We start from the raw sequence: 23648 nt of genomic DNA, 5'->3' as shown, positions 1-23648 counted from the left end.
AGCGAAGAGTGAGTCTCCAAGGTGAACCGCAGCGGGTTTTTGAATACTTGAAAGCCTTTTCAAAATCTTCAAAAATAAGATTTAGTTATTGGGGCCTTAGACCCCATCTTCCATCCATAAGATACCATGCATCATATAAAATTAAGAGCTGTCTCTGAAATTGTCAGTACATTATGCTGGTCTTAAAAGGGTTATGTTTTTGCTCATGCAACTGTAATCTCAAGTGTCACATCTGTTGTTTCAGTGTTGGTGATGGTTTCAGGACTGATATAGGAATTTGGCATTTTAATTATTGGCAAGGCATTGGTGTGACAGGAATGCAGATGTGTTGACACTTGAGACTACCAACTGCATGGATTAAGTATCTTCAGGAGCCACTAGATTTGCTAACAAAAAAATGCATGCTGCAATACAAAATGTAATCCCACAATGCCAGTTTAAAGGAGCTGCTGGAGTCGTCTTCTTTTTGTTCATATATATATGTATACACACACCCCTACATGCATGTATATGTGTATATATATATAAAAATATACAAATATATAAATAAATCAAGCATAAAATGACATATGAATTCACTCTTGAACAAAAGAGCTTAGCTACATAAAGCACGCGCATCTTCTGAAGGTACTTAAAGGAGCTGGGACAGCTGTTAATAGGAGAACCTTCCACACCAGTGCCAAGTAACAAATACTTGCATGATACAGGCACAAAAGAAAATATAATTTTGGATGATATTAAATTTATATTCATAAGAAATTAATTCCTAAGATTGGTTGTTAATGGAAAGATTTTTGTTCGTTTTTAAAAGTGGATATTTAGGTTCATGTTTTGCCTTGTTCTGTAATAGTTTCATTGATAAAATACAAGTGACAGGAAAGAATCAATTACTTGAGAGCATTATTGGGCAAAGAAGGATGCTAAGTGTGGAAAACACTGACACAGCAGTATGGTCTATAAGAAAAAGAGTATTGAGAAGCAATCTCTATTTCAGAGTTATTAGGTCCCTCTGCTAATCTGATTAACAGGTTGAAGGACCTTCCAGAAATACACAGTTTCTTGAGGCCGAGAAATCAAGGTAACTAACTTGCCTCATTTATATTCCCATGATTTTGCTACACTGCTCAAAGGACTGACCTTTCTAGAAAATCATCCCATTAATTTTGTCATGATAGCTAGAAGAGGAGAACAATTACTTAAAACCTTAAAATAATGAGGAAAGCAAGCATCTCGAAATATAAAAATAAAATAAGATATCTATATGACCTCCAGCCACTAAGAGGTAGAACAGAACCAGGAAACAAAAGCATAAACCAAAGCGCTACAGCAGCTTAAAGAACCATTTGTTCCCAAGAAATTGTTCTGGAACAACCGAAAGAAAATTATTATTAAAAACATTATTACAGCATCAAAGAAATACACTAATATTGAAAACAAGAATAAAAAGTTACATGTATGAAACAATCAGACATGTTGTGTAGTGTAATTGTAGCCAAATAGTCGCACATTTTTTTTTGTACTTTTAAAAAGAAAAAAGCTGTAGTGACCATACTCTGAAGCTGTGCATTGGTTTCTCTGGTCTCGCTAAAGACTTTGCCACAGCCTCTGAGCATTAACATGGTGGTGGTGTAAAGCATGTTACAAATTAAAAGGCCCAGGAATACTCAGGCACAGATTCATCCCTCCTGGCTGCTGAGGTGAGGAACCTAATCATTAGGTTCCTAATGATGCACCTAATCATGCACCATTATGATACAGCTTCTGGTGATATGCCAGTCCTACAAACTAAAATCTGCGTATTTCAGGGCAGATCTGCCTTGTTTTGCAAAATTACAGAATCACAACTGTCCTCAGGCCCACCCATCTTTTCTGCTTATGGCCAAAGGAAACTATGAGTGGGGAACTGAGCTCAGAGTGAGTGTTCATGTAGGCATTAAATGACTGGAAAACTGAGAACTTATTAATACAGTGTTTTTCGTTTATTGAAACATGAATTGAATTTCAAATGACTTGTAAAAAGCAGAACTCACTGATAGGAAACTCACTGATAGCAGGAAATATGCTATTGATTTTCCTATTTTTTCTGTCACTTAAACATGTGAATATAGGCCAATGATACTCTAAGTAATACGACTAATGCCTGTCATTAGTACTGTCTTTTGCTTTCAACCCCAGGAAAATATTGTGTGCATTGTAACATGTATGGTTTTGGTATTTATTTACATTTCTTATGCTGGCATCTTAGGGAAATTTTTAAGTAATCTGGACCCAGTCAGCTGCTGGACCTTGGATGAGACACTCTGCATGATTGTGGACCTGATTCTGTCCTATCTGGAGCTTCCCAAAATCTGGCAGTTTCCTTTTCCAGTATGATCCATTGCAGTGGTAAACTCTTAAACCCAAACGAGGGGTGAAGTATTAAACTTCCCTATTGCGTCTCTCCAGTGTGATGCAATACTTCTACTATGAAAAATGCTATGCAAATGTGATAGTATGACTGTTTTCCTATTCCTCCTCTTCCAGTGTTTATGCACCACTACCATATGTCAGATCTGCTCAAGAACTGTAAGTCTAATGTTTACTACCTCCACTGAATAAAGAGTACATGGCAAAAGGTGGATGTAAAACTGATGAGGGGATAGCAATGTGGTAGCACGTTTTCTTTTCTTGTTACAAAAATTAGGTTCTGTTAGGAACTGAGATATCAAAGCATCACTGAACCTTGTCCCATATGCACTTTTAAATTTCAGCAAAATCCGTGAGATTTAAACATACAGGTTTTTAGGAGTTCCTCTTTCATTTTGGTAGGAGTATATAATGCAATTCTGCCTATCCTGAGAGAGGTGCTAGCCTTGAAAGCAAGTGTGGAGGCTGCTCAGCAGGCCAGCAGAGTCAGTCCACATTCATACAAATGAATGAATATGTCCATCCAACACGTGTGCAATGGGTAGGAAAAGCAAGTAGAAATAGGGCATGGTTACAGGGCAATTTCATCTCCCCCAGCTGACCTATATTTAACCTGAGGAAAACATAACTCCTCAGCTTTATGCAAAAGAAGTATTCGTACTAGAGACTAATATGCCTCAAGGATGATCTTTGCCTGATCTTGCTGTTTTTTTTCCTATTTAGATCAGCCACAAGATGGAATACACTTTTTCAACATTTAGACATGACAATCCCTAGTAATTAGCTGTCCCGGAGCTAGATTATTAGTAAGCTATAAAAAAGTCTCTAATTTCCATCAACAAATACAGTCTCTCCTCATGACAGTGTTCAAGAATAGCATCAATTTGTTTGAGATTTTCCTTTCCTAAGCATTGGTAGGAAGAGTTATTCCCATATGAATTTAGAAGGATGATTAGAAAGAGACTTTTTCAAGATGGCTTTAAAATGAAGCAGCCAGACATAAGAATGTAAATCATGTTCTATGGGAAGAAAAAAAAAAATAGATCAGGCTAAGAATGCAAATCATATTCAAGGGAAAAATTCAGATCAATATTAGAATCTGCCTTGTGTGACTGCAGTAGCATAAAATTATCTGCTGAGCTGCCTGTAAAAATGACAGTAGAGAGGAGAAAAAGATTTCAAGCAAAAGATGGCCTGCTGATAATTTGGGCACAATTAAGCTAAATTGCTACCCAAATTGGGGGTAAAATATTTTATGAAAACAGATGGAGAATACTTGTGGAAAATGTCAGGTATGTTCTTATTTCATTGCTACAACAAGAAGGAATACGAGATGTTAGAGAGCTGAGGAAAATTACTAGATTGATATTGGATTCCTAGGCAATGGCAGCCTGATTCTCAAATGCTGGAAACAAGTCGGTGACCTCATTTTTCCAATACAGTGTCTCTTTTCGAAGGAGACATCCCAAACTTTGGTAGTTATATTCTGGGGAAAATGAATTTAGGTTTTCATTGTGATTCACATTACCTGGAATCGTTAAGAATTTTGTGGGAGGAACGTTTAGAAGAAAAAAATATATATATACATATATATCTATTTCAGATTGATTTTTCTAAATTGAAGCAGAGTGAACTGACTTCAACTTTCACAAACTTCTCAGCCCCCAGTTTCTGCAGATCCTAGACTGTTTCCTAGACTTCAGAGGATATTTCTGCTGTGGATGGAGGATCCAAGTTCCTGATGATCTCGATACCATTCTGTGAAGTCAATGGGAGGCACCAGATCCTGAGAGTCCCAGTTCAAGGCCGAGTTCTCGGTTTCAAATTCCTTGCCGCGGAGCTGGGCTCCATCCGCCTCCAGCTACCTGCCTAATGTGATCATTCTGCATGGGTAAGTATCCCTCATTTTGGAGCAAAATACCTGATGATGCTTTCCTGAAGTTGTAAGCTTGCTGAAATTCAGATAGTGCTGTAAAACATGTGACAAATCAATATTTTCTCAGGACCAGGTTCTGAGTTATTTGAAAATTTGATGTAATGATAGGAGCTGTTAGGTATAGGCAGTTTTGAAAGTTGGATGTATAGATTCAAGTGGGAGAAAAGATTTCCAACAAATCTCCCTATAACTTGTTACAAATGTCGTTTAAAATTAGAGGCATGATGTGAGTAGAGTTAAATAAATAATTTACGCTTAGTAATGTAGATGAAAAAAGAAGCTTGTGTTTTTGCTTAAAAAAAGATAAAAAGATAAAATATCCATTGAGATGTCCTTGATTTTATCATTTTAACATAATGACAGTAGCATATTAATGGAACAGTATAATCATGACCTGTTCTGTGCAAGCATTCAGTGGTTAATAGTCAATTTTCTTCACTAGTGGGTGTTGAAAAATCATGGTCACATGGCACTATTACTTTGAATTAAAAAGTGAGCAGGTCTCGCTTGTACAAATTAAGGTGCATGTCTGAATTAAAAATATGATTTACAATTTTTCTTTCATGGAAATATCCAGATTCCATTATTTAAGAAATCGTATGACCAAACTAAGTATCAGAAGCTTTGGTGGTTTGACCATTGCGTAAGGAGTAGGATGAGTTAAAAACGTATTTTTATTGAGGAAATGATCTGTTTTGCAATGATTTTCATGCCTTATATGTGATACATGAAGCAGTGAGCTATAGTACAAGCAAAGGGAAATCAGGAATGTCTAGCATCTCTGCAATTCCGTAATACAGCTGTATGATAACCAAGGCTGGGCCTACAGATTTGCCTGAGAAATTATTTAAAACTTTAACTATAAGCTTACAGTTAAGAATGTATCATTTAAAAGTTGGTTTTGCCTCATAGCAAATTGTTGGTCTATGTCCTTGCATACTTTAAGAACGATGCATTCAGAAATTTCTAACTATAGCTTGTGTGGGGCACGATGGGAGAAGTGAGGGGGGCCCCTGAGGGGAGACATCCCCTTTTAGAAGAGAGGCATAGACAAAAGTAACTGGGGAAGCGACTTACTCAGCAGAAGTTGCATATAGCCACAGACTGAGGAAACACAAGGCAGGGGAAGTTCGTGACCTTCCGAAACTAGTCTTCACGCCTATTCTTCAGCGTTTTATAAATATTACCTGAAACAAACCTTGCTTAATTTCTCTATATTGGAAGTAAAAACCGTCATGGACATTTTGATAAATGAACCTAGGGAGAGCTGATAGGTGATTTTGTTTAAATTCTTTTGATTGCAGTAGAAATCAAATTCATTTTGCTGGAAGGCGACTCACCCAGTAACGCACATTATATCAGTCTGCTTCCAAGGGAAGGCGAAGCAGCCGATATATATCCAAGCTGGAGAGGTAAGCTGTCTGTTACATGCTCATTACACATATTTATGTCTCAGCTGCAAACTGAGAAGTATTCATAAATTTTATATATTTTAAAAGTGTTTCCAGGTATGCCTTTAGCTTTTCAGTTAAGTTTGAATTTGTACCAAGTCCAAATTCCCTCTATGCCTGCTATACTGTTTAATTTTTCACCCATCAAGAATTTGCAGGAGCTCACTAAAAGACAGTAATATAGAGATGGCAAAATGCAACCAAGCATATTAAATTATCTGCATTCTGTGCTAATGGCACAAATAGTGATTGTCAGGTCTTTATGGTGTGAGTTCTGCAAAATGTCTGATCTGGTTATGTGTAAATTAATCTCTGCAGATTTAAGATCACATTTTTCATAAATGTTGTAGGGCTCAGTGGCTTGTGTTGTCTTGTCTTGTTTTGTGGCTGTTAGTCTCCAGTAGACCTTTAGCACAAGAAATCTGCCATATAGGCTGCATTTTCACCCATACAGTCTGCATTTTCACCTCAGGCTGGAAGGAGCTGAACCACCTCACTGCTGCATGTCAATGGTAGCTCATTGTTTCTGTTGGTATCCTGGCAGTCATGGGAACTAAAATGGATTAAAGTGATTTAATTTTTTTTCTGAAGTGCCACCAAAATAATGGTATGAAAAAATTATGTCATATCTTCAGTTAAATGGGAATAGGTACCAGTTCAGGCAATAGATATCAGTTCAAACATTAATGATGGTGCCAATCAGGAATGGGCCGGAATTTTCATTTGGGCCAAATTTACCTTAGGTCTTTCACGTGGGATAGGTCTATTATGTGGGCACTCAGACATTTGGGCTTAGCACAGGTATGAAAAAGCATTCACCTGTGAGGTGAAGAGGCGCGGAAATGCTGTGCTGTATGTTCCTGGCTATGCCATCCACCACGTAGCCCACTCAGCGATAAGGCAGTATTGTGAACAAGCTGCTGAGGTTGCTGTCTTTCCTAAAGAGCAAGTCGGGAGGTACTGCAGGACCTTATGGGAGGTGGGGATTGCTGAGCTCTGCAGGGCATGTGCATGCAGCACACCACAGAGATCAATCACAGCATCACTCATCTTGCTGGTCATTAAGATCACCTTTGTAAGGGGTGTAGACTGGGCAAGAAGGAGAAGATGGGCTGTAATGTTAAATTACTGACTAAGCAATATACTTTAATCTGTAGTGAAAAAGTTGGCATAAAAACGTAGGAGGTCCTGATCACTCTCAATTCCAGAGGAAGAACTCTGCACTCCGTCTTTGCTTGATCCTTCCTATTGTTGCAAATACTTTTAGCACAAACGAGAAGATGCACACCAGGACAGTAGATATGGAGAAAGATAGGCTTGTTTCAGCTTTTTAAGAGTCTTGAACTTTCAAGAGTTTTAAATCCCTCCTTAGAAATAGAAACTTTTACAGTTCTCTAGCAAATTGAACGTTCATTCAGGTAAATGGAAATTTTTTGTTTGTATTTTTGGGAAACTTAAGAAGCTTCAGTAAGACAAAAGGACACTTTAATATCACTTCAGAAATCAAATTTCTGAAAAGCAGATTTTGTTCATTTCAGATAGCTAGATTTTTTTTAAAATAAAAAATGTAATGAAATTAATAGCATGATTTATAAAATAGACCTAAATCATTGAATTGTTATTTTTTTCATCTGGAGATAAAAGGTTTTGTGCAGAAAAGTATCCCTCATGTCAATGTCCTAGGCTGCTTCCTGTTGCCTCTATATGGAGATGAATGTAATATCTGCCCACTTACACTGTTGATGGTACTCTCAGTTGGTACAACTGACCACTCTGTGGCCCGCTCAAAACTCTATTTTCCCATGTGCAAATATTCACATTATAGCTGGCTCTTAAATAGTTAATACTATTTGTATGATCTGATACCATCCCAGTCCATGCTGATCAGTAGCTTGAGTAATAGCTTAATGGCCTTTCCCATCAGTCCCCAAATAGATGAATCCATTGAAGGTAATTTGGAATTTTGCTTTGATTTTCTGAACTGCAGCAATGAAAGAAATAATGAAAACATTTCCAGGGATGAAGTAAAAAAATTATTAGAAGATTCTGATCAAATCAGTGGTAGAGCATCCCTAGGCATATAACTACTGCTTTCCATCTTTGGTCTGATTTTGTGCAAGTATTCAGAGGATTAAACTCCGGGAATGTGGGCAAATCCCACAGTATCAGCCTTAGGTTATTTGAAATCAAGGAGTCCCCCTTTCTTTACTAAGAGTACTGTATAATATATTTACAGATGAGGTGTTACTTTGAAGTTGGGATCTTGTCTGATCAAAAGCATACAGCTTCCCTCATGTCTTTCAGAAAGAGACAGTAGTTATATTGCACTGGTGTGGGTTTTTTTAATGTTTTGGACAGCAAAAATGACATTTACATGAAAGAGTAATCCTGGGAATGTATGAAATAAGACAATTTCAGCTATGAGCCGAGAGAAAGTCTCAAAAGCAGACTTTAAATCAAGCAGAAGTAATAGCATGTCATACTCACTTTGCCTCCCTTACCTGCTGTTAATTAAAGTACTGATAAAGGAGGTCTGTCAACATGAATATGATGAAAGTAAAACATGTGTTTAAAATTTTCTAGATGAAAGTACAGTTAATCAGTATTACAGAAAAAAAGGTTTTGAGTAAATGCTCCTAATTCAGCATGGTTGTTTAAGAAGTGTAAATATACCACAGCAGAGCTTTTTACTCCACAAAGGGAAGGGGCATATAGACTGACAATGCAGTAGTTTTGCATTGAAGATGCAAAGATGATGAAGAAGGACCAATACAATTAAAATGAAAAACACTGAGTAACGTCCTGCTCAGTCTACTACTAGTGCTTTGTAGCCGCTCAAGGCATTAACTTTGTCAGGCCTGTGCATTTGGATCAATAATATTATTTTTCTGGTGGTTTTATGTTGACTGGCCACTGACTCTCATATGATTTTATATGTAGACATGAATGTGTCTATCCTAGAGGTATAAAAAAGAGGAGTCTGGAAGAACAGTAGGCTGCATATGCACAGCAGGGAAATACCATCGAGGTGCCTCTGTAAATATTTGTTTTAATGAAGAGTCTCTGGTTTATTCTCTAGCATGGAGCAGATGGGCCAAGCATTGCAGCTGCTCTTCATCCATAGACAAGTAGTGTTATCTTGACTAGCAGTGGAAAAAAGTAGCTCTGCTGTTTTATTTTTGTGGCACCTTAATGTACCGTGGATGTTTTTGGAACAATTCTTTGAAGCAATCAAAGTGTCTTTTCTGAGACTCGCAATGGCAGAGCCATCAAACATATTCATAGTCTGGACCACATTTTAATACAAGGATTGCCTTATTCAGCTATGATGTCTCCTTCAGTATGTGTTTTTATTTGTGGAGTGTCTATGAAACACTTGCTTACCTAGAAAATTGATATTAGGATGCTGTTTACTCTGTTTATGTCAGTCTCTTAATGTCACCTAATAGCTCTAAATAAGCGAAACATGTGCCTTGTGACTAGCTAGATGTTTATTGATAAACTATAATACTAGAGAATACTTGTTGCCATCAAGAAACAGTGGGTTTGGATATCTGTGTTATGGCAATTGCATTCCCCCTTCAAGGAAGTTAAATGCTGCTGTTAGGAGCTAAATGAGAGTTTCAGTCTCAGCCTGTGTCGCAGCCAGCTTTGCAGTTTGCTTGGTCAAAGCGCAGGTTCCCCACGAGCTTGCCTCCTGTCCAGATTCTAGCCTGGAGAGAAAAAGGGAGAAAGAATTATGGCCTATTCACGTTTCTCTATGAATTTTTTTAACTAGGAGAAAACAAAAACATTTAACATCTTTTAATATACTTTGTTGATAATTTAGTATTCTTAAAACACTGAAACCAAACTGAGAAAACTAGAATATCCACCCAATCAAATGACGGTTCATTGAGAAGGTCAAAGTAATACATAATATTAGGACAAAAGTGCAAGGAAATAGGAGGATAAGGTTCAGCTACTTAATTTCTGAAGAAAAGGCCCTTGCAAAGAGTGTTTGGGTACTTTTCTCCAGTTAGTGGGTTGTACTGAGTGGGAGTCTGTGCCCTGAACAGATTTCTGTCAATGCAATTTCTTCTGCAGAACTGGACTGCCTTGCTTTCCATAGCAGGAGCAAGCGCTATCTGTTATTGGAAACTGCATAATCGGTATTTTCTGCATTAAATGATTCTTAGCCCTAAGACAAAATTGGAGAAAAGAGCTTTTAGCTAAATAACTTTAGTAAGGAAAGGAATATAAATTATTTTGAAATATAACCTTTGTCACTCATATAGCATTTGTGCAATCTGCAAACCAAACTTTTAACTGAAATTAGCACATCATATCACTTCGTATTATAAAGATAATGTACAATGTGCTCTGTATGTTTTTATGCTTAAATGTAATTAGAAACCCTTAAAATGGCAGTGTTCTACAGATGTGAAAGCTTTGTGGGAGCCCACATGAGTCTGACCCGAGAAGGGGATGTCTGTCTGGAGCTTGGAAGCACAGCTATGCAAGAGGGCAGATTTGGATAAGAGAGAGGGCATAGCATGAGCTGAGATGTATCAGCAATGCTGCTTGTTTTGCTTTGGACGTTCTCTCTTGTGGCTGACTTACTACTGATTCTTCCACCAGTCTTCCTCAGAGTATTTCTACCTCTCCATTTCTTTCTCATGATCATAGACCCCTCTACCCAATGATTTCACTGTTCACCTTTTGTATTCCTTGTCTTTATATTCTCTTAGTCTCTGTTTTAATAACTCTATAGAAATAATTAAAACGAAGAAAAAAAATTTTTTTCCCCCCAAAGGTGATTGGTAGCACTAACAAAATTCTCTGCTTTTTATCATTGTCCTGTGCTTTGGCTGTATTTTAAATTTTGGAACAATGACTACCTGCTGGTCTAGGTATAGCATGATGGAGTGTTGATCTTTGTTAACTCCTAGATGATAATATTATATTATAATTCAGTTTCCAAGGAAGTATTGTCACCTTGAATTTAGAACTGAATAGGAAGAAGTATCATTATTCCCAGTCATAAATAAATAATAAAAGCAAAATACTAGATAACCAGAAACTAACAAATTGTGCTTCCATCCTACACCAAAGCCTTCCCTTGAGGGAAATAGGAAATGAAATGAGCCATCAGTAAAGCCAAAAATCAAGTTGCAATTAAAAAGCCTGGGAGAGTAAAGTCTCAGAAAAATCAGTGCATTTGGACTTCAACTCTGTGCTTCGTAAGCAGGGCAGACAAACTTTCACCCTAAAGTTGTATTCACCTCTACAACTTTGTCATAAGATTTCATAGCTAAGAGAAATAGCTTTTGATATTTTCCTTTTCCACATCAATCCTCTGGCTTTGTTTTTCTTCAAATGCTGATTTTTTTTGTGCTTCTGGTGCCTTGAGAAGTGTAGAAATGTGAGATGTGAAAAGAAAACCTTGGAAGTATTTTAACAAAGCAGCTTTGGTGTTTCACAAGCTCCTGCCCAAATGTATCAGAAGATGTACAATGAAACTACTCTCTTTGCATTATTAATGATGTTATCAACTGAACAGCATAAAGCATGTAACTTTACAGCCTTCTTCCAAAATTAATACAGAATGCCTAATTCTATAAAAATTACTTCAGTCGAAATCTGTAGGAATTCACTGGAGTCATATACGCCAAATTATTTCTTATTTACACCAATGTAATTCCTAGAGTAAGTTATCCCGAAATATATCCCTCATTTTGGTACTAAAATCAAAACTGTCTAAAGCCTGTCATAAGTGCAGGAGGGTATATGTGTATGTGTCCCTCCACCTCTACAGAATTTTTTTTAAAAGCCAGTCTGAAAGCTCAGCGCTCCAAATGGCAATTAACCCTCAGTTTGCACTCGACAGGGCACACTCCTGGACTTGTTTAAAGAATGTACATGAACGCGACAGTGTGGCCTGAGCATGTCCAGTGAGGACTGCTTATTTCTCATCTGTTTGTCACATTTTTGAAGTACAGAGATATATAGAGCCATTTCTAAAATATGAAAGGTTGCAGAAAAGAGACAGTATGCACTTAAGCACAACAGGATTAGATGTATTTCATGTAATTTCTAGCACGTACGTTGTTACAAGATGCGTGCTGGAGAATGCTGGTGACCTACACACACCTTGAAAATTAGTACAAGGCAAATTAGCAGAGAGTCACAGAATTTGCCAAGGGCGTTCTTTTTGAAGTGTTTAGAGAATTAATAAAGGGTGTTCGGTGTAGATGCTTTATGTATAACATGCAAAGTCAGTCAGTATAGTTCAGTTAAAAATCCAGGCTAACACAGACATATAGTCTGTTAATGTCTATAGGCAATCTGTTTTTTATAAAATAAATAAAGCTCACTTGCTATTTAAATCCATTGCTTTATTTGATTTTTATTTCAGTATCCTGAAGGTTTAAGAAAAACCAATGTTTTGGCCCTCAGGCATTTCTCCTGCCTGCTTAGGAGTGCCTACAGCCAATACTGACTTGGTTACAAATGTGAAAGCACCATTTGTATGAATACCACAGATGCTCTTATTTCTCAAGAACGAGAAGCGATTCTGTGGCCAATTCTCTTGATGCTGATTTTTAAAACAGATCAAACACGGAAACAGCAGGGAAAAAGAAATAATCAAAGATGTCTTTCCAATTTAATATAGGTTCTTAGATGGGAGTAACCATCCTGAATTAGATTTCAGAAGCATGGTCCCTTTTCTTTGCAGAATGAAACATTATAGACTTAGGATACCGGGGGGAAAAGCTGGCTCTCCTCGTGCATGTTCTGTTATATAAAGTACTCAGAGAGCTGATTAATCTATGGGAGTTGGTAATCATTTGACTCTGGATATTTTGTTCAAATGTTTTTTCAGTGATTCATGAAGCCCTTGTCGAAATTCAAAAAGCACTTCACGAATCAACTAGGAGCTTAAAAAAAAAAAAAATTAGCCGTAATGAGCTCATTTCCATAGAAATAGGACTAGGCTCACTGGTGGGTCAAACTGTTTTCTGCACTTCCACTTTCCAGTCTTTTCCTCAATTCTTCTCCTTTTATTTCATGCATCATTATCTTCTACTTTTTATATACGTATGCCATGCCATTTGGCTTTTTGTTCTTTAACCAACAACTGCCACTTCAAGGTATCTCCAAATGGTGGTGAGAAAATTGTCATCTAGATTTCACTCAAAAAAATTTAAAATTCATTGTCATCTTGAAACCTATTATTCATGACAGTTTCCTCAACAGATTACAAATCACAGCTTCAAATAGTATTGAGCAAAAATTTATAATGCACAAGCCTCACCATTCCTGCTGGATTAGTAATGTACTCTAATGATACTGCATTTGTATTCTTTCAATTTTCTTTCATGAGACATCAAAGAAGCAGCACAGAATGTACCTTTCATATTCCAGACATACCACAATACTTTAGTGTTTTCCATTCCTTCAGATTCACTGCTAACCAAGATGAAAGCTGCGGTCTTGTGAGCAAAACCTAAGGTATCTGAAAAGAAATGGTATCCCTTTGCGATTCTCAATTTGTTGGAGATAGGGAATTGCTTTCAGTTTTATACACCACAGCGTAAGACTTGTTTTGGCATATTCCAGAGAAGCAGTGTTGCACTCGCATACGATGGGCTGGTACAGAAGGTCACATGCTGGTGCTGGACATGTTCAGATTGTTTCACAGGCTATCACCCATGGTTAGAATGAAGAAACAAGAAAGGACATGTTATGGTTTGAAATGACACACACAGTCTTCCTACTCGTGTTTGAAGGCCGTGCACTTTGTTTAGGAAAAATAGAAAAGACTGTAAATGTCATAAGAGGGAACTAGCCTGTGAACGGATTGGATTCGGTTGTCCCTACATCCAATAGTGTATCACTAAAATAACCGAAAAAGTGTATTTCAGAGTTTTGCCTGAAACATTTACTAAACTATGTATATGAAATATACATACACATACACAAACACATATGTGTATATATTTGTGCCATGTTTTACATATAACAGTAAGCCAAGATACAAATGTTGATGTCACTGCAATATCCAGATACATATATTTTAATAGTACAATATGTAACCATGTCTAATAGTCACATACATAAGGAAAAATAGATGCTGTTTTTGATAGCTCTACAACAGCATACAATAGAAAACTGTATGGTCCTGGAACAGGAAGCAATTAGAATAGGAAATTTGTATTATTGGAACGCTCATCTAAAGGAAGTAGATTCTCTTCAGAAAGTATGCCATTGCAAAGGTCTTCCCTGTATGCCTTTTTCCTAAGTTGCACCAGGTAGTCCCTGTGCAGATCTGAAGATGAAAAACCAGTTCTGCATGCATTATAGAGTTGTGTATCTCCTAGGATGAATACCGTTGTATGATCAAGGTTAGAAATAAATTTTGCAATCTAATACTTAACTGCAGCTGTATCTCAGCTGACGCTTGCATTCTTCTCAGTTCTGGAACAGGTAGGGGTTTTGTCCCAGAAGAAGTGGCTTCAAAGAGGAAAAGAAAAATTGGTTCTACAAATGTACTTTCTGCCAAAGATGGTGGAAGAGTGGTCAGAAGTTCTCACTGAGCAGACACATGCTGTGGGATAGGAATGGCAAGGTAAGTGTACAAAGATTCATCTCCTTTTCAAGAGGCATAGCATTTTCTTGGTGGTTATTATGAATGGTGTAATCTAAAGCAGCCACTGCTTCCCTTCAGGGAAGAGAAAGGGTCTCATAGTCTTTCCTTTTCCACAGAATAGTTAGGACTGGAAGGGACCCTTGGAGATCATCTGATCCAACCCCGCTGCTGAAGCAGGGTCCTCATTTTTACCATGCAAAAGTTTATGTCAAGTGAAAATTTCGTCTACAGTCTCCAATATTACATCTTCTATGGGAGCAACACTATTGGGACCAGAAATATGCAAACTTTAACATGATACAAAAGTGCAAATTGCGTTAAAAAAAACAGTTAGACAAGAGCACAGAGCAGAAGGTCATTAGTGTCCAGTGGACAAAATGGACAGGCTAAAGCAGCAGCCTTAATCCTCTTGACCAACTGATTGCTGGAAGATGCCTTCTCTGGAAAGCATGTCTGGGAAGGGCCACGCTGTACTAGCCCCATTTCTCGCACTCTTTCTCCAAGCATCTGTGGGGGAGCAGTGCTGGAGAAAGGATGCCAGCTAGAGAGTGCTGTGGAATATTGCATGCTCTTAAGTAGAGATAGGTACCCGAGCTCCTCTTCCTTACTGTATCGTGCAACTTCAGAGCTGCAATATTTATAGAATATTCCATGCGTATTAAAAGTCATAGTAAAGCTAGCCGCTAGCCTCCATTTCAAGACTTACGCAATGAAATCGGGTAAACCTGAGCTGGAGAAGAGTAAAAATAAGAAATCTTACAACATAAATTGGATAGCAGACTCTCAGTTATTATTTATATGTGACACAATTCTGCTCTCTTTCTCATTGTAAGTGGTACCTTGTTTTGTGAGTAATGGTATTTATAGCCATGGTGGTATCTGTGTAATAGATTGAAAGTGGACACAAGCAACAGATAGCGAAATCTAGTTGGTAGAGAGTCCTATAATGATTTCTGTATTTCCTGCTTTCTTTAAGGTGTCTTAAATAGAGATTATTGTAGAGAACATGTACCAATATTTTTGAGAGAGATTTTTACTTTATCTTCCAGAAAATACAATACAGAGACAATGCCAACAAAATCCAGGCCAAATAATTAGGTTTATTCTTATTTCTTTATATATTGCCTCTTGAGGGAAATTCTGTGGAGACGAGAGCAATCATGCAGGCTTGCTAGGGTTCCTCCGGACTCCTCCCTACTACAAATCATTGTGAGTTTTATAAAAGAAAACAGAAACTCTCCTGTTAAAATTTTTCAGTGACTAGATTTCTGGTTAATTGTCAGCTGACTTTTCTGACTGTGATCTGTGATGCCATCTGTCTATGAGGGAATTCTCTTTGAGGATGCCTTACTGAGCACAGATGAAGGAAAGTTTCCTTAGCAACAGGAATAACATGGAATGCTGAAAAGCTCTCTGGCGACTCTCCTTGTTCCTGTACAACAAACAGAGCCTTTTTCAATTTGTTTTTATTTGTACAGTATAAAGACTCAAAAGCACAACCTGACAGTTTGTGCCTACTTTCCAATTTTTCAAGCAAATGAAGTTAAAAAATTAGTAATCCTTCCGGTATCATTCAAGTAATTCTCTTAGTATGTCCAATACCTCCATTAATTAATTTGCAAAAGCTTATTAGCATATAGCAAATAACGTATGAGGCAGTCTGACTTGTATCCAAGGAAACGTGTATAATTAGTAAGGGAGATAATACTTTGCACCTCTCTAGCACTTCTCTAGCCATGCTTTACCCACCTGGAGGACTTTAAGGCCAGATTTTAAATGAGTTTACACATCTACCGGTACCTGAAGAAAAGTGACCTTAATAATCTATCAGTTATCTGTTAGCACCCTTGTGAGACAGAGCAAAACATTGTTTCCAGTCATACAGATTAAGATTAGAAAACGCACATGTAAGCTTTGGAAGGGTTAAGAGAGTCGCCAACCTTATGATTCCTACCCCTCTGCTTTAATGACTAACCAGTGTTCCCTGCCAGGCAAGATTGGGTGATTAATGCAATTTAGGAAAAAGAAAAGTATTTTGTTCAAGGCATACACGCTGGTATGGTAAGACATTATCTAGCTGTTGTCCTGCAGAGGTAGCTCACCTTGAAGCTGCAGGCTGGTTCAGTCCCCTTCGTTACCCACCGTGACAAGTTCATCGATTAGGTCTCCCCTGGCACAGGAAGACACAAACACAGAACCAGAAGAGACCTTGTGGCACAATAAATCTTGTGCTGGCAATAACTAGCAGCCACAACAACTTAGTTCCTTTCATAAGTGACTCCAGCTCCACCTTTAATGTATAGTAGTTAGAGGGTTAGGTTTTCCCCATTTCCAACTGGATATGAATGCCCTCTATAAATAATCCCCTCTTAGCCTTTGATTTGCTAAGACTAAGCAAGCCAAAGGTTTTATTTTCTACAGTAGCTCCTCCATCATCCCAGTACTCCTTGTCTCTGCTTATTTTATTTTGAATTCATCTTTCCAGAACACGGGGTGAAAGTGCATTAGAACTTCAGTACAAAACCTCCTGGTTTTAGGTCCTCAAAAAAGTCATTTTGCCTGACTCTCAAATGGCAGTTAGCTAATTTCTAAGTATATAGTACCAGACCGACTGGAAAGACATGCTTGGTATTAGGTGCAATGAACTGTACCATTTATGTAATTCCTTGAAAAAGGAGTTTTTAATCTCAAAATCCTGTTGGCTAACTTTTTACCAGTTTCTTGCTTTATGGTAGCATAGGCAACATAACAACATATTGAAGGAAAAGAGCAGATTATAGACAAAACCAGCAGAAGTTTAAATAGCACTTGCAAAATAGTGTTGCTAGCTGAGGGTTGGAATTCATATATGTTACTCTGATAGTACTGTAACGTCATTCATTTTGTCAACTGGAAAACGACAGTTAAGAATTTACTGTCAAGGCTCAAAATATCTGTTAGAATATCTAGTACCTGAATATAGCTGGGAATCAATGGGCATACTGGTCAATGTGAAAAATTATTAAGGAAAAAAATTAGGTTTTAGATGTGAAATCTTTACATCAGTTATTTTTACATCAGTTATTTTTACATCAGTTTGCCTACCAAAGGACAATGTTTAAGACCACTTAAAATAAATGAAGACCTGCTATTATATTTTCTTCTAGAATACACATTTATTTATACTTTTCCCTGTGCAATAATAAAATAACATAACAGGAACAGCCTGATGGACGGAAGAGATGTAATGGTAATGAAAGTTTAATTACCATGAATGACTTGCAACCACATTATAAACAATACAATGCATTTGATATTTTTACATGTTTGCAGGGTGCAACATTGAAATATATTTGCCAGGAACTGACAGACTAAATTATGGCTCAGAGAATAAAAGCGCTGTTGTATCTCATTGTTAGGTGATGAACATTGAGATATATAAACCACTGCAATAGAACGTTACAGTGCTTTAAATCGAATCTCTCATGACAAGATGACATTTTCCACCTGTTAAAAGAAAAGAGGATTGCACACCTGCTAAATCTCAGATAACAAATAAAAGACTGACAGCATCATGGTTAGGATCTCATCTTATAGACCTGTGGTTTTTTGTTTAGACAGCCAGCGCGCGTGTGTTTGGCAGCATTCTGTTGCTGCTGTCTGCTGGTGCTTCTGATGCGTTGGCCATCTAAGGCAAGAGACAAGAGATCCGGGGAGAGTGTTTTTGAAGACTGACAGATAAGGCCTGGGGAGATAATGGAGCACCATTTCCCCAGGAAGTGAGAAAAGTTAATAGGAACATGGCCTGCTGGTGGTATCTGAATTTTCCCAGCAGGTCCCTCTTACTGGAATGCTAATTTTCAGAAATCTTTGGCAAATACGGACTGCACATGTGTGCAGACTGTGCAGCTTTGTATGATGCAGTGATAATGCAACTGAGGCATGCAAATGAAATCAATCATGCAGTGTATCCTCATGTACCATTCATAGTGCGCGTACCCAACTATTTCTTTCCAAATAAGTGGAAAAATTAGAATTTCCAAAAAAGTGGGAAAAGCGCTACTCAAACCAAAGGGCGTGTACCAGATCTGGTGCAGTTCTAGGGAACTTATGGATGAAATTCCTTGGACACACATTCCCTTTTGACAGAAGTCCAAAGTTAATTACATGTTAACATTTGCTCAGCTTATCTGGCTCTGCAGCTGATTTATAGTCATTTTTGATACAAGCTGTATGCAGTACTGCGCTTAGGCTGAGCAGATTTTTAACCCCCTTTTCATCTATGTATTGCATATATCACTAGCTAGTGAAAGTACCAATTAAGTTTACGATTCATTAATGGTCAAATATGTTTGTTTCAGATGTAGCGAGCCCCCACTAGGGTTACAGGAACTGCTTGCGCCCGAAGTTTTGAAAACAAGGCACTTTGAGGATTTCACTCTTGTCCCTACCGCCAGAGCGCATCAGCCAGCGGCAGCTCCAGGATGCGGCATCTCTGAAAACGCGCACTCGTCACCTTTCGGGCTGCAGAGTCTTTGCTGGCAGCCGGCCGTGCGGGACGCGTTCCCGCTGAGCCGCCGGGGAGGCGCGGCGAGCAGACGCGCGGGTGAAGCGCCTGCCCGGGCCCCTGTGGGGCCTTCGCGGCCGTACCCAAAGGGGCTCTTGGCTACAGGCGGCGCCGAGCCAGGCCGTGAGCGGTGCCGGTGCGGGCGGGCCCGGCCCACACAGCAGCGGCGGCGATCGGCGGCCCCGCGCCCCTTTGCGCCTCGCCACCGCCCGCGCGGCCCGGCCCAGGGCCGCTTAACCCTGGCGCTGACCCGCCGCTTCACAAACGCCTGTCGGAGCTGCTCGGTAATTTGACCCGAACAAAACGCAGCCGCACGGCGGAAATCCGGACGTCCCGAACGGCTGCGGCGGTCCCGCAGTGCGGAGCGTTTTGGCGCTTAGAGGAGGGCGGGGCCGGCGGGGCCCTTCGCGCGGGGCCGTGGAAGGTTCTGGGGCGGGGGGCGGGGCCGGGCCTGGCCCCTCCCCTCGCCGCCGGCGCGGCCTCTTCCCCTGCGCCGGGGCGCGCGGGTGGTTTGCCCGTCGCCGTTTGAAGGCTGCGTGCGGCCGTTGGCGTGAGGTGGAGCAGCGCTCCGCGGCCGGTAAGTCGGGTTTGGCCCGGGGAGCCGCGGGCTGCGTGGTCGTGAAGACTGACTCGCTTGTGGTGGCCCTCGAAAGTGCTTGCAGCGGCCTGCTGTCGCTGCCCGCAGGAGGCCCTCGAGTTTCGACCTCGGTTTCCCTTCCTTGCCTGGGGGCTTCACCAGTTCCGGCTGGGAAGGTCCTGGACGGGATGGCAGCTCTCGAAGGCGTTCCTCCGCGGTGAGAATGGGCTGGCAGGCCGTTCCCAGAGATGGCTCTCAGTAGCTGTGCTGCCAGCTGGCTGGCTTACGATTTAAACATATTTAAAGGTGGAGGTGATTTTGGTAATAGAAGCAGGTCCTGTTCTCACCTGGAGCTGGTGTGGAAACTTGAAAACAAAAGTCTTCCTGTCGGTAGTAACTACGCTCCTAATCATTTCAGATATTTAATTTGGATGGGTAGCAGCAGTAGCTGCATGGAAAGCGTGGTATCTGCAAAGCTGTTGTTGTGTACGTGTAACTGAGCACCTGGAGTAGGCCAGGGTTTTTTACTCTGGTATTTAGTGTATTTTATGATTCGCTGCACATGTGTTGTGCCAGTCAATCAGTGTGGTATCAAAGCCCAGATTTTTTTTCCCCTCTGCACTCCTTGATAGCTTTGTGTACATGCTGGACAGGAGGACAGACCTTGTCACAGTACTGCCACTCACCTTTCTTTCACTGTGCTAACCCTTTCTGTCTTTGTGTCACTGTTAGTAAGTGTTACTTACTAATTAAACTGACAGTGGCAGTGAAAACAATGTTTTTCCAGGTTGGAATATAACATGCGTCTTGGTTTGTCGTGCATATAAATGGATTCTCACCTACTGTGCTATCAGATTTTGTTTAGTGCTTTCGCATCCTATAGCCAAGAACAGTAGATTCATCTACAGTGAGAAATATATATTTGGCGTGGTGTATTTCAGAAAATATTTAAATAATCTTTTCTCTGCATAACACACAAAAATATGTTGTTAAAGAGTGTTAGCTCTTCACAGAGAGGAAAATGGATGAGATGTAACATTGGAATGAAACATTCCTTTTGTATTTGGGCTTCCCTGAGGAAAATTAAGGGGAATTTTCTAAAGCTTGTCTGATGCTTGTTTGAGCCAGCAGGGAGGCTGAAACATTTGTTTCAATGATCATGAGATGCTTTCAAACTGCTGATAAACTGTTGCTCAGTAGTGATCAGTGAAATTTGTAATTCCCGTCCCTTGCCAAGTTTTGTTGCTTTTTTGTATTATTTTGGCCTAGAAAAGAAGGAAAAACCTAGATAATTGTTGCAGAGTAGGAATTCTTAAAAAGCAACTCCCCCCTGCCAAAAAGTGGAATTCATGAAATTGAGATATTTGTACATTGTTATTAGAGTATTCAACTAGTTAGTGTTGAACTATTTTTTTTTTTTTTTTCCGCCGAGCAGTTTCTGTGTGTGAGAGGTACACTCTTGGTGTTGCTCTCATGACAAAGACCTTTGATGGTTGTGTCCTTAAGAATTTTTCCCCTCCTGTAGTTCTCTGACACTGAATATTTTGCATGTGAGGCCGTAAGAGACTATGTGGCAGGATGGACACTTCATTTCCTTCTAGCTAAACCAGGAATTGTGCGTGGGTGCTTGGATCCTTGGCTTGGATGGTATGCTTGGATGTGAGCATCACATTCCTATTGTGGATTTTAGTTTAAATTGTTTTTAAAGTGTGAATTATTAACTTTCCTATTTTAGAATGTCTTTAAGTACTTATTCAAAGCTGCTCTTTTAACACTAAGGTTTTTTGATTCCTAGTGTATCAAGAGAAATATCAGAAATGAGGTTTTAAGAGACGTCTCTGTTGTTTCTTCTTCCTAGTCACTATAAACATACACCTATTTCAAGGTACTTTATTTGTAGAGTCTTCCTCCCAAGGGTGTGGAAGTGCTGCAGAATCAAAGCATAACTGTTGAAGAAAGCTTTGGCAGCCATGTTCTTCTGTTACAAATACACTGCTAAGATGTACAAGTGGATAGAGAGTTGGCCAGCTGTCTCCTGTTTCAAGGAAAGAGGAAGCAGCAGAGAGCTGCATAACGCAGCAGAGAGCAGCACAAAGTACTCTGTGGTTCTGAGCTGCGGGAGTCTGTGTTGCATAAAATGGATCCCAGTCCATCAAAAATGAAAGAGCTTTGGATGATAGTTCTTGTTCTGTGAACAGTCTCTGGTTGTTCCTTGATCTTGGACTTTCGGTCCTAGGAGAAGAGTCAGGACTATCCTGGTAGACAGGAAATCTCAAAGCAGAACGAGGATGCATTAAGACTGCTAGGTACCTATGATAAGAAAATCTAAATCCTAGCTGTGGAACTTCTTACTGTTTTTCATCACTGGTTTACAAATAAAGCAGTGCTTTTTGGAAATGATAGCCACTCCAGTTTTAGAGCCAAGTTATCTGCTGATATAAACGCATTAAGCTATACTGAAGAACAGCCAATCTTACTCGTCTTCCTCAGTTCTGGTGTTTATCGTTATTTCAAACTGTTTATCCTCTGAAAAGCAGGGAGAGCACTACCCTACCAGTTCCTCTGGCATCTTAAACATTTCAGTTATATCCCTTTTTAACTTTCATTTCTCCAGTGAGCACAGTCGAATGTGTTTTGTTTTTGTTTTTATCTTGAGTTGAAAGTGTTTGTTGTGCTTAGTGGAGTTCAAGAAGGCTCATTTTTCTTCAAAGCTTACGAAACTCTTCTCTTTCTCAGTAGTATATTAATTATTGTTAACATCTCTCTCTAACATTCAACTTACATGAGCTATTTTAAAACACTTGTAATGTTGTTAACTGGTTGTAAGACTGTTTTCAAAGTGAAAACTGCATGATTTTACAGTGATTCAGGTTCTCATGATGATGTATGCAGAACCTGTCCCTTGTTTTATTGTCATTGCCACTTAGATACGTTTGAAGTGGACTGTGCATGTCATTCCGTAAAATACTGGCCTGAGCTGTTGTTGATTGTGTTGAACTGCAGTTCTATTGCCCAATTTCATTTGCCAGGTGGAAGTGAAGACTGGCTCTTTGAAATCACAGTTAACAGTGTCTTAGGAGTTTACTCCAACTAAACACTGCCCCAGTGTGCATCTCTGTGCATCCAGTACATATCAGTCTGCCTCATTCGGTAGCTTTCAAGGTTAACAGTCTGCATGTCCAGAGGTAGATGGCTTACGTATTTATAAATAAGATTACTTTCAATGAGTGACAATAGATTCCGATTCACATACTATACTGTAAGCAGAGACACTGGGGTTTTTGGAATAAACTTACATAAATGGCCCTATGTGAAAGAAAAATCAGTAGTAATAGGAGGTGGTTTACATGATGATTAAAAACTAAATTACATACTGAAAACCATGGCTGTGAAGGACTCTTTTCATATTAGGTTTTGTAAATTTGGTTTAAGTTAAATCAAGGAAAGTGACCAACAATTATAAAATCCCATTTTTGAAAAATGGAGTTTAGGGTTTGTACTATTTCTCTCTCAGACCTTTAAGCTATCTCTGTAATAAAAGGTGAAAAGGTGACTTATGCTATTTAAAAAGGGGGCTATTGCAAATTGAAGATAGAGCTATAACTGGGTCTCCTGCTGATGCAAGTGAAGAAATAACAATGAGTGGAACACTTAAGAAAAAGGCTAATCTGACATGCTAACACAGATAATGATAATCAAAGCTCTCCTTGCACCTGTTCTGCAGGAGTTGCAGGACTAGTCTGCTGTGCTTGCATGACCAACTTCCCCCTTAAAAGGAGCTTTTGTTTGTGTAAGTATGCTCTGTACACCTGTGTCATTTTGAGGAAACAGTTTTCTTATTCAGTGGACTTGCTCACTGATTGAGAATATTATGTGTAATTTTGCATCTTGAGTGAGCTATACTTTTTTCTTGTTTTTCAGTGGGATATAGGGTTATTGTATGCAAAGTCATTGAGTACCTACATACAACTGAGGTAACTGCCAGTGTTGTCTTTCAGCATTTTTCTAGGTGTTTAGTGACTGTACTGTTGTGTGCACCCAGGCTGATGAGCCCAGAATTTGTAACTAGAGTAACTGTAGAGATTATTCAAATGCCTTAT

General features: G+C 39.2%; 1 long non-coding RNA gene across 2 annotated transcripts in view; it reads left to right on the top strand.

Moving 5' to 3' along the window:
• The window catches only part of LOC104143969 (uncharacterized), a 426624-nt gene that overhangs the window by 162818 nt on the left and 240158 nt on the right, over positions 1-23648 (top strand). The window contains exons 7-10 of one of the 2 annotated variants that reach the window (XR_011143208.1): positions 2246-2565; positions 4068-4297; positions 5647-5754; positions 14252-14404. This is a non-coding gene — a long non-coding RNA (uncharacterized lncRNA). The remainder of the gene's footprint in view (positions 1-2245; positions 2566-4067; positions 4298-5646; positions 5755-14251; positions 14405-23648) is intronic. The other variant, XR_011143209.1, reaches the window with a different exon arrangement.

The sequence above is a fragment of the Struthio camelus genome, chromosome 10 (assembly GCF_040807025.1).
Source record: "Struthio camelus isolate bStrCam1 chromosome 10, bStrCam1.hap1, whole genome shotgun sequence".
Lineage (NCBI taxonomy): Eukaryota > Metazoa > Chordata > Aves > Struthioniformes > Struthionidae > Struthio > Struthio camelus.
Note: the sequence above shows the minus strand (reverse complement) of the source record. Positions and strands in the feature narration are given on the sequence as shown.